Raw genomic sequence first — 10,747 nt, 5'->3', positions numbered from 1 at the left:
GAAACAATTGGCACATCTGTCGAAATAGCTTGGTCAGCAACTGGATCTTGCTGAACTGGTTCTTCTAATGAAATGGTGACCTCTGGATGGATTTGATCAGCAGAGTGATCAACTGGTTTAGACAACGGTTCACTCAATTTAGTATCCTGTACCACAGCTTGGATAATTTCTTCAATGTTTGCAAAAGAAAGCTCGGCTTCAGTGTACAGTTGCTGTTCAGCAGGAGATGGTTGAGGCATATCCTGAACTGACCTTTCAGTTGGAACCAAAGCCTGTCCTGAGGATGTTTGTTCAACTGTATCCTCTTCATCAGTATCTGAATTGCCTTGATGAAGAACCAATTCCTGATCCATTTCCCAGAATCTGATTTGAGATTGTAATCCAAGCAAATCGGTATCAAGCTGAGTAATTACTGCTTGATCAGCAAATGTAGTAGGATTTGTTGAAACATAGTAGTCTTTCAATTTGCTGACAATTTGAGCCAACTTCTTAGATATCACTTGATCAAACAAATAAGATTTCCTTTCCATTGCCTGAGCAATTGTGGCAGCTTTCACCGTTCTGAGAACATAAGTGTAGTGACCCGTTCCAGAATCACCTACTAATCAAGAACTAAGCATGCAATCAACCTAATTAACAATAATCAGAGATAACAGCGGAAATACCACAAATGATAGATATACAACCCAATCGAAGTCTAGAACAACTCAAAATAAAATATCCAATACAACCATATCGAATCAAAACAATATCGATAAACTAAACCAACCAGCTACTCAACGTCCTCCTCCTGCTCCTCCTGAGCTGTCCAACCTGAGGCCTGCCCCGTGGGAATGGGGTGTCCAAGAATAAACAAAACCGAGGACGTGAGCGATAAGAACGCCCAGTACAAAAGTATGAGTATACAGACCTATATGAAATGCACATGCTATGATATGATACCAGGGTAGTCAAGAAACAGGAATCACAAAAGGATCTCAACAATGCTCAGTCTAGAGGCGCCAAGTGGATAGTGCCGCGCGGTACACCTCTGGGTCACTGCATCCACTACAAGACAGACGTGGACCTAAAATGTCCCGGACCACCGAAGCCCTCCCGACCCGTCGGCCACTGTGTACTCTCGGTGTCCATGCGTCCACAAGACAGGGCTGAGCGGCCCCAAGATATAGCTTATCTCGAAAGAGATACAGCTCAACAGTAAAGGCTATCTCAAAGGAGAATACGGCTCAACATGAAATGCAACGTGCAGTAATAAACGTGACATAATAGCATGCATCATATGACATATATCAATGCACCACATAATCATGCAACACATATATGAATGTATACTCAACCAGGATATCTCGGATAGTACTTTCGTACCTCTATCACAGCAAGCCTAGCCTTACGCAACACCGCTAATCAGGTCTAGAACAAGCCTACGCATCAAAAGCATACTCAATCAATACTACCATGCTCGACTAGCAAAACCAGTACTCCCTAGTACTACCAAAGGTTTAGGGTTTACCTTCGTCCGTCGACAGCCCTTTGATGTCGATTGCCTCGTAACTCAGACGCCGCTACGCTACTACTCCTGGCAGCTCTTGGCTATCGCTCGACCAACAACTAACCCTAGAAACCTTCCAAACTCTCCAAAATGAGAGAAAACTCAAGAAATTGGCAAGTCAAAAATGAGAAATCCGAGCACTATTTATAGGCCATGTTCGGATCCTCCGAACAACACTTCGGAACGTCCGAACGCTACGTGTCCATTGGCTCTTGACAGCTCATGATCGGATCCTCCGATCATACACTTCGGACCGTCCGAACATGCACGTGTCAAGCTGCTCTTGACACCTCATGATCGGATCCACCGAACTCACTTCGGACCTTCCGAACCCTTCGGTGCTTCCGAACCATCTTCGGTCCGTCCGATCATGACTCGGTCAAAATTACACCTTAAACCTTCTTAATCACCATTAATCCGTTAATTACCCAATTTGGAATTCGGGCTACTACATTCTCCCCCCCTTAAAACGATTTCGTCCTCGAAATCTAGGCAAGAGAATAAAACACCATTGTAATACACTGCAAATATTCTTCATTACAACTGTATAACAATTACATCCCAGGCTGATCCTGGTTCAGCGCAAAAACCTGACCTTGGGCACAAGGTCGAAGATTCGAACTACCCACTGCCTGACCCTGTCTCCTCTGCTGAACAGTCGTCTGGGATCCAGAACCAGATCCTGCTCCACCTCGCAGCTGAGGACAATTCTTCTTGATATGACCCATCTCTCCGCACTGAAAACAAGCTCCTGCTGCTAATCGGCATTGCTCCGATGGATGGTTCTTCCCACAATGCGCACAAGAATCCTTCTTCTCACCAAAGCGAACAACACCGCTAGACCTTGATCCAGATCCAGAAGAAGAAGAACCAGATTTCTTGAAAGACTGAGGTCGAGGGCTCAAAACACTCGGAGGTCTAGAAGAAAGAATAGCCCTACCACGCTGGAGACTGATCTCTGCTTGACGACACCGGTTCACCAACCCATCGTACGAAGTAGGATTATCACAGACAGTGACTCGATCAAAGATCTCCTGGTTAAGGCCCTGAAGGAAATGATCGTACTTGGCTTCAGAACTGCCACTGATATGAGGAGCGAAGGGTAACAACTCGAAGAATTTCTGCTGATACTCATCAACAGACATACTCCCCTGCTTAAGGTTCAGGAGCTCAATCGTCTTGGCCTGGCGAAGGGCTGGAGGAAAGTACAGCTGCATGAACGCTGCACGGAAATCGGCCCAAGTCGCTCTACCCTGCGACTGAACTATCGGCGCAGAAGTCGATCGCCACCACCTGCGAGCACGGCCCTCGAGAAGAAAACTAAGGGTCTCCATCTTCTGCTCATCGGTGCACTGGAATGCGCGGAAACAACTCTCCATGCGCTCTAACCAATCCTCCGCATCATCGGGAGTCTCACCGCCAACTAAAGGCTTAGGCCCCATCTGCATGAAACGATGCATATCGAAACGCCTAGGACCATCCCGACGATGACGATGCTCACGATGACGTCTATGATCGTCCTGGTCACCCCATCGACCTACACTCCCCTGACTACTCCCGTCACCAAAGTGGTCAGCCATCGCTACAACAATAGAATGGGGAAACTAGTAAATTGGTCAACGGAAATCCCAAAACAGAAATCTATATCCCAAAATCGTACGCATGCTCTGATACCATAAATGTAGTGACCCGTTCCAGAATCACCTACTAATCAAGAACTAAGCATGCAATCAACCTAATTAACAATAATCAGAGATAACAGCGGAAATACCACAAATGATAGATATACAACCCAATCGAAGTCTAGAACAACTCAAAATAAAATATCCAATACAACCATATCGAATCAAAACAATATCGATAAACTAAACCAACCAGCTACTCAACGTCCTCCTCCTGCTCCTCCTGAGCTGTCCAACCTGAGGCCTGCCCCGTGGGAATGGGGTGTCCAAGAATAAACAAAACCGAGGACGTGAGCGATAAGAACGCCCAGTACAAAAGTATGAGTATACAGACCTATATGAAATGCACATGCTATGATATGATACCAGGGTAGTCAAGAAACAGGAATCACAAAAGGATCTCAACAATGCTCAGTCTAGAGGCGCCAAGTGGATAGTGCCGCGCGGTACACCTCTGGGTCACTGCATCCACTACAAGACAGACGTGGACCTAAAATGTCCCGGACCACCGAAGCCCTCCCGACCCGTCGGCCACTGTGTACTCTCGGTGTCCATGCGTCCACAAGACAGGGCTGAGCGGCCCCAAGATATAGCTTATCTCGAAAGAGATACAGCTCAACAGTAAAGGCTATCTCAAAGGAGAATACGGCTCAACATGAAATGCAACGTGCAGTAATAAACGTGACATAATAGCATGCATCATATGACATATATCAATGCACCACATAATCATGCAACACATATATGAATGTATACTCAACCAGGATATCTCGGATAGTACTTTCGTACCTCTATCACAGCAAGCCTAGCCTTACGCAACACCGCTAATCAGGTCTAGAACAAGCCTACGCATCAAAAGCATACTCAATCAATACTACCATGCTCGACTAGCAAAACCAGTACTCCCTAGTACTACCAAAGGTTTAGGGTTTACCTTCGTCCGTCGACAGCCCTTTGATGTCGATTGCCTCGTAACTCAGACGCCGCTACGCTACTACTCCTGGCAGCTCTTGGCTATCGCTCGACCAACAACTAACCCTAGAAACCTTCCAAACTCTCCAAAATGAGAGAAAACTCAAGAAATTGGCAAGTCAAAAATGAGAAATCCGAGCACTATTTATAGGCCATGTTCGGATCCTCCGAACAACACTTCGGAACGTCCGAACGCTACGTGTCCATTGGCTCTTGACAGCTCATGATCGGATCCTCCGATCATACACTTCGGACCGTCCGAACATGCACGTGTCCAGCTGCTCTTGACACCTCATGATCGGATCCACCGAACTCACTTCGGACCTTCCGAACCCTTCGGTGCTTCCGAACCATCTTCGGTCCGTCCGATCATGACTCGGTCAAAATTACACCTTAAACCTTCTTAATCACCATTAATCCGTTAATTACCCAATTTGGAATTCGGGCTACTACAATAAGCTTCCAATTTGATGAAGGTCTTCAGCTGAGATTTCTTTTTCAGTTTCTTGGCAAAAATTTGTGTGCGAAAGGCTGTCCAAGCATCGTAGGACTTAATTTTTGAAGCAGCATAGCTATTAACCTTTGCCCAAACAAGGTCAATATGTGTCTGAATGGCATTCGAAGGTCTAGGCTCTTCAATCAGCTTACCCTTGCCTTTATCAGTGCTCATAATGTGAGGGATTTCCAATCTTGTTCGAGTTGATTCCACCACCTCTATAAATTTTATTCCTTTGGGTCGATCAGGTGCCACAGTGATAGGGCGAGAGATTTGAATTAGAGGCGCTTTGGTCCTAACTGATTCCTTTTTGGCCCCAACTGAAGCTTCTGGTGGCATGACTTTCAAAGGAACTGCTTCTATTGGTTGCTGAGCATCTGAAGGAATAAATGCATCAGAAGGAATGATAACCTCGGCATTTGTTGATTTAACCCTTTGGGTTCTCGGTTTCTTGGCAATCTGTGGAGATGGAGTTTTCTCTGAGTCAGAAGTGCTCAAGATTAATTTCCTTTTAGCCATCTTCAGTTGAGCCAAAGTTTTGGCTTTCTTCACTGATTTCGGGGCTGCTTTCTCAGTCCCAATCTCTTGTTTGATTTTGACAAACTGAGCAGGAGAGATGTCCAGTTTGGTTCTCAGTGGCTTAGTGTTCTTCGCATTAAAGACTTTAAACTTTGATGATCTTTCTGAGTCATCAGCCACTAACCCTTTCAATTTCAGCAGATAACTAAGTTGCACAGCAAATCCCTTGGATTGTTTAGAAGTCAGAAACATATTCTTCAGAACAGTAAATATAAGGTGCTTCCAGTTGAATTGACGATCAGCCATAATAACAGAAATGACTTGAAATTTTTCCAAAGTGAGGGCAGCAAACGATCCAGCTTTTGCCAAAAGCCCTTTGGCTACAACCTCAGCAAGTAACTGAACTTCATACTTCAGTTCTTTCTTTGGATCGGAGACTTTGATCTTCCGTCCATCAGCAGAGAGTGCGGTTTGCATCTTTTCAATATCAGATGCCTTAACATCCGAGAGTTGTGCCAAACCAGCATAAGGTAGAGAGAAAATTTCTCCAAAGGAGTCTTCAGAAATGGTCAGAGACTGATCATTGACCGTAGAAATTATGTTGCCATCAGAGTCGACCTTACCGGTGGAATATAAATCTTGAAGTTCTTTTGGGTAGATTTCTTGAGATGATGTACCCAAAAACGTCTGTAATCCAGCAGCTTCCAGTTTTTGAAAGACCTTCTTGACATCCTCATCACCGAAGGATAAGATGGACCCAAAATTGATAGCCATAGCATTGAGCATGTAAGCGGGAACTGGAGTTGCCATTTCGAACTGATTGAATGCCTGAAAGAAAAATTGAAGGATGAAACTAGTTTTTGCTCTCAAGAATATGTGGATAATACGCAAAGTAAAACTGAAATGAAGCGAGGAATGGTACATATGTACGTGACTATTCAAATTCTGGACACGTGCCAGTCCATAGAAATTCTGAATTACAACGTGTGTACGTGTGCCAAATGCGTGTGTATTTGAACGGTTTTAAAGATGTACACGTTGACACTAATCATTTTCTGAAAAACAGCATTTAATGCTTGAAAACAATCACGTCACTTGATTTTGAATATAATAGGTTTAATTAGTTAACGTATATGAGAAGATTAGTGAGACGCTCAACTGAACGATCAGTTGTCAGACTGTGTCCTTTCAGTTGAGAGCTGACTAATCAGTTGTCTTCTCAGTTAACCTCTTAAACACCAATATTCCCCTTTAATAAATGCATTAAAGAAAATGAAGATAATATAAGCAAGATTAATTAAGGAAATCCTGATGCTTGGTTGAGTAATCATCATTAAGAATTGTCCTTTCATCTTCCTCGACCTGGTCTATAAATAAGAGTTAAAGGGTTAAAGAGTTAGTCACAAGGATATCAGAAAAAAAATATGGAAGGTGCAAGTAGCTCAAACGTTTCTCCATTCTCTCTGCAGGCTAGAAAGTCTGCTATTGAAGACGAGGTCTTCTATGATAGTCTTCCCTACTGGGAAGAGTTACAGGAGCTTGAGCTCCTGTACAACTATGGAAGGGCTACCACCTTCCAACGGATGGCACAACTGAGAGAAGTGCGGGAGCACTTAGACATTTCTGCGGAGGTGGACGTCTTCAAAGATGGTCATCTCTACCAGTTGATGCTTCGAAAGGAGCTGGAGACTCTCAATCACATAGCTTCTTCGCACAGCTTCTGCAATACATCTTCCTCAGCTCTAGCTGTTTGGTTGAGGATGTGGATAGCTGATATAGAAGAAAAATATGAAAATATAGTCCTGGCGAATATTTATGGTTGAATAAAATGTTAATTTTGGTTTATCGTCGTTTTTCTTGTTCCTGCACGTAATGAGCTTTGTGAGATACTATGCAAACATATGAGCTGATAAAACGCTAACTAATAGAAGATCAACTAACATCAGTTGATAATTATAGGATTAAACAATTAACTGAGAAGTCAGTAAGTGACAACAAAACTGTAGAATGGATTAAGAACCAAGACAAAAGTAACGACTGATTAGGATAAATCAATTAATCCAAGTATATTGCGAAAATAAGAAAACTTAGTCTCAGCCAATGGTTTGGTGAAGATATCAGCTGCTTGCTGCTCAGTTGATACGTATTCCAGTCTGATGTTCTTCTTCAGGGCATGATCTCTGATGAAGTGATGTCTGACATCTATGTGCTTAGTCCGGGAGTGAAGAACTGGATTATAGGTAATAGCAATTGTGCTTGTGTTGTCACAGAATATAGGAGATTCCTTTGCATCAACACCATAATCTTTCAGTTGCTGCTGAATCCAGAGCAGTTGAGCACAGCAGCTTCCAGTAGCGTGATATTCTGCTTCAGTTGTGGAAGTTGCTATGGATGTTTGCTTCTTACTGAACCAAGAGATCAGTCTGTCTCCAAGAAATTGACATGATCCACTTGTACTTTTACGATCAAGCTTGCATCCTGCATAATCTGCATCTGAATATCCAACTAAATTGAAAGATGAATCTTTAGAATACCATAATCCCACATTTTGTGTGCCCTTAAGTTATTTCAAAATACGCTTGGCAGCAGTAAAATGTGATTGCATAGGATTTGTTTGAAATCTGGAACACATGCATAGAGCAAATACAATATCAGGACGACTGGCAGTTAGGTATAATAATGAACCTATTAAACCTCTGTAAAGTGTCGTCTCAACTGATATTCCCTCTTGATCAGTGTCTAATTTAACTGATTAGCTCATGGGAGTGCTTGCAGCTGAACATGATTCCATACCAAATTTCTTCAGCAATGCCTTAGTGTATTTAGTTTGACTGATAAAAGTTCCTGAATCCAGTTGCTTCACTTGTAAACCAAGGAAGAATGTCAGTTCACCCATCATGCTCATTTCGAATTTATCCTGCATTAACTTAGCAAACTTCTCGCATAATTTGGGGTTATTTGACCCAAAAATGATGTCATCAACATAAATTTGAACGAGTATAATATGATCATTCTTTGAAAATTTGAACAAGGTCTTATCAACTGATCCAACAGAAAAATCTTGATCAGTTAGAAATTTGGAAAGAGTTTCATACCAAGCCCTTGGAGCTTGTTTAAGACCATATAACCTGATCAAATGATATACAAGATCAGGAAAGTTATAATTGATAAAACCTGGAGGTTGTTAAACGTATACTTCTTCCTGCAAATGGCCATTCAGAAATGCACTCTTCACATCCATTTGATAGACCTTGAAGTTATGATGCATAGGCGAGGAATATCCTGATTGCCTCCAGTCTTGCAACTGGTGCATATGTCTCATCATAATCAATTCCTTCTTCCTGCCTATAGTCTTGTGCCACTAGCCTTGCATTGTTACGCACAACTGAACCATCTTCGTTCAGTTTGTTCCTGTATACCCACTTTGTACCTATAACAGTTTTCGAAATTGGTCTTGGAACTAAGTTCCAGACATTGTTATGGACAAACTGATTTAGCTCTTCTTGCATTGCATTTATCCAGTTTGGATCAGCAAGAGCTTCATCAGTCTTCTTGGGTTCTAGTTGTGATACGAAAGCTGAATGAATAAATAGATTGATCATCTGATTTCGTGTTCTTACTGGATCAGATGGTTTACCTACTACCAACTCTGGAGGATGTGATTTCTTCCATCTTAGTTCAGCATTTATTGCTTCTGAATCTGCAACTGCTTTTGTGGGTAACTGAACATTTTCAGTTTCAGTTGGAGCAGTTTCAGTTGGTAACTGAATGTCATTCGGTGGCTCTAATAACTGATCATTTGGAACAGCTTCTGGTTCTTCTGGTTGATCCAATACTTCCGGTTCCGGTGTTTGAAGATTGCTTTGAGTGATATAGATATCTTCTTCATTATCATCATCCAAGCGTAAATCTATCAGCTAGCTCAACTTGATCAGTTGGCTTATCAGTTAGTATAGTTTCATCGAAAACAACATGAATAGATTCCTCAACATTTAAAGTATTTTTGTTGAAGACTCTATACGCTTTGCTCAATGAAGAATAACCAAGAAATATTCCCTCTGCAGATTTAGCATCAAAGGCTTTTAAATGAGTTTTACCATTGACAAGTATAAAACATCTGCAGCCGAATATTTTGAAGTAGGAAACCAAACTTTTTCTACCATGCCAGATCTCAAAAGGTGTTTTTATATGATTCTTATTAATCATTGATATGTTTTGAGTGTAACACGCAGTGTTCACTGCTTCTGCCCAAAACCTTTGAGAGATACCATAATCAGCAAGCATTGTTCTAGCAGCCTCTTTAAGGGTTCGATTTCTCCTTTCAGCTACACCATTTTGCTGAGGAGTTCTAGCTGCTGAGAGCTCATGCTTAATTCCGGCATTCTCTAAATAATTTGAAAGAATTTGATTGATAAACTCAGTTTCTCGATCAGATCTGATTCTATCAATTCCAACTGATTTTTCATTTAATAGTCTTTTGAAAAGTTTAATCAGTTGAGCAGCAGTTTGGTCTTTGGACTTGAGAAATATAACCCAAGTGAATCTTGAAAAATCATCTACAACCACCAAGGTGTATTTCAATCCCCCTAAGCTCATGACTGGTATTGGACCAAATAGATCCATATGTAACAGCTCTAAGCATCGGGAAGAAGATTTACCACCCTTGTTCTTAAAAGAAGATTTGATTTGTTTACCAAACTGACATGCTGAGCAAATTTTGTCTTTGATAAAGTCCATTTTGGGTAGCCCAGTAACAAGATCGTGGTTACTCAAATATGCAATAGACTTGAAATTCAAGTGGTTTAATCTCTTATGCCACAACCAGTTTTAGAAGATTTTGAGGCAATAAAACATACTGGTGCATAAGGTTGATCATTCCAACTGACTTTGTAAGTGTTTCCACACCTTTTGCCAGTTAGGATGATCTCTTCAGTTGAGTTTTTGACTGAACAAGAATGTTTGTCAAACTGAACTGAGAATCCATTATCGCATAGCTGACTGATACTGATCAGATTATACTTAAGATTCTCAACTAATAATACATCATTAATGGTGAAGTTACCATGGATAAGCTTACCCTTACCCACAGTTTTACCTTTAGAATTATCTCCAAAATTGATGTTTGGTCCAGTGTATTTGACCAGTTGAGATAATAAATTTGAATCTCCTGTCATGTGGCGTGAACATCCACTATCCAAGTACCATATAGATTCAAAGCTCGTACATGTTACCTGCAATCACACACAAGATAAGATTCTGGTACCCTTTTTCTATTTGGGTCCAAAGTTGATTAGTCCTTTAGGAATCCAGACTTGGATCAATCTAACTGACCGTCCAGTTGCTGCATTCCAGATGTTCTTTCCCTGTTTGTTTGTGCTTGATGTATGGTGTGCAGGAGATACAACATGTGATTTGCTTTTTTTCAACTGATTGTTCAGCCAGTATCTTTTCTGAACTGGCTTGCTGTTGTAGTAATTTGAGTAGCCATTAGAGTAATTTTTGCTGAAAATTTTCGGTTGTGACTTCGAG

Source organism: Primulina eburnea, chromosome 9 (assembly GCF_022965805.1).
Source record: "Primulina eburnea isolate SZY01 chromosome 9, ASM2296580v1, whole genome shotgun sequence".
Taxonomy (NCBI): Eukaryota; Viridiplantae; Streptophyta; class Magnoliopsida; order Lamiales; family Gesneriaceae; genus Primulina; species Primulina eburnea.
The sequence above is the reverse complement of the archived record's forward strand: the minus strand, read 5'-3'. Positions refer to the sequence as shown.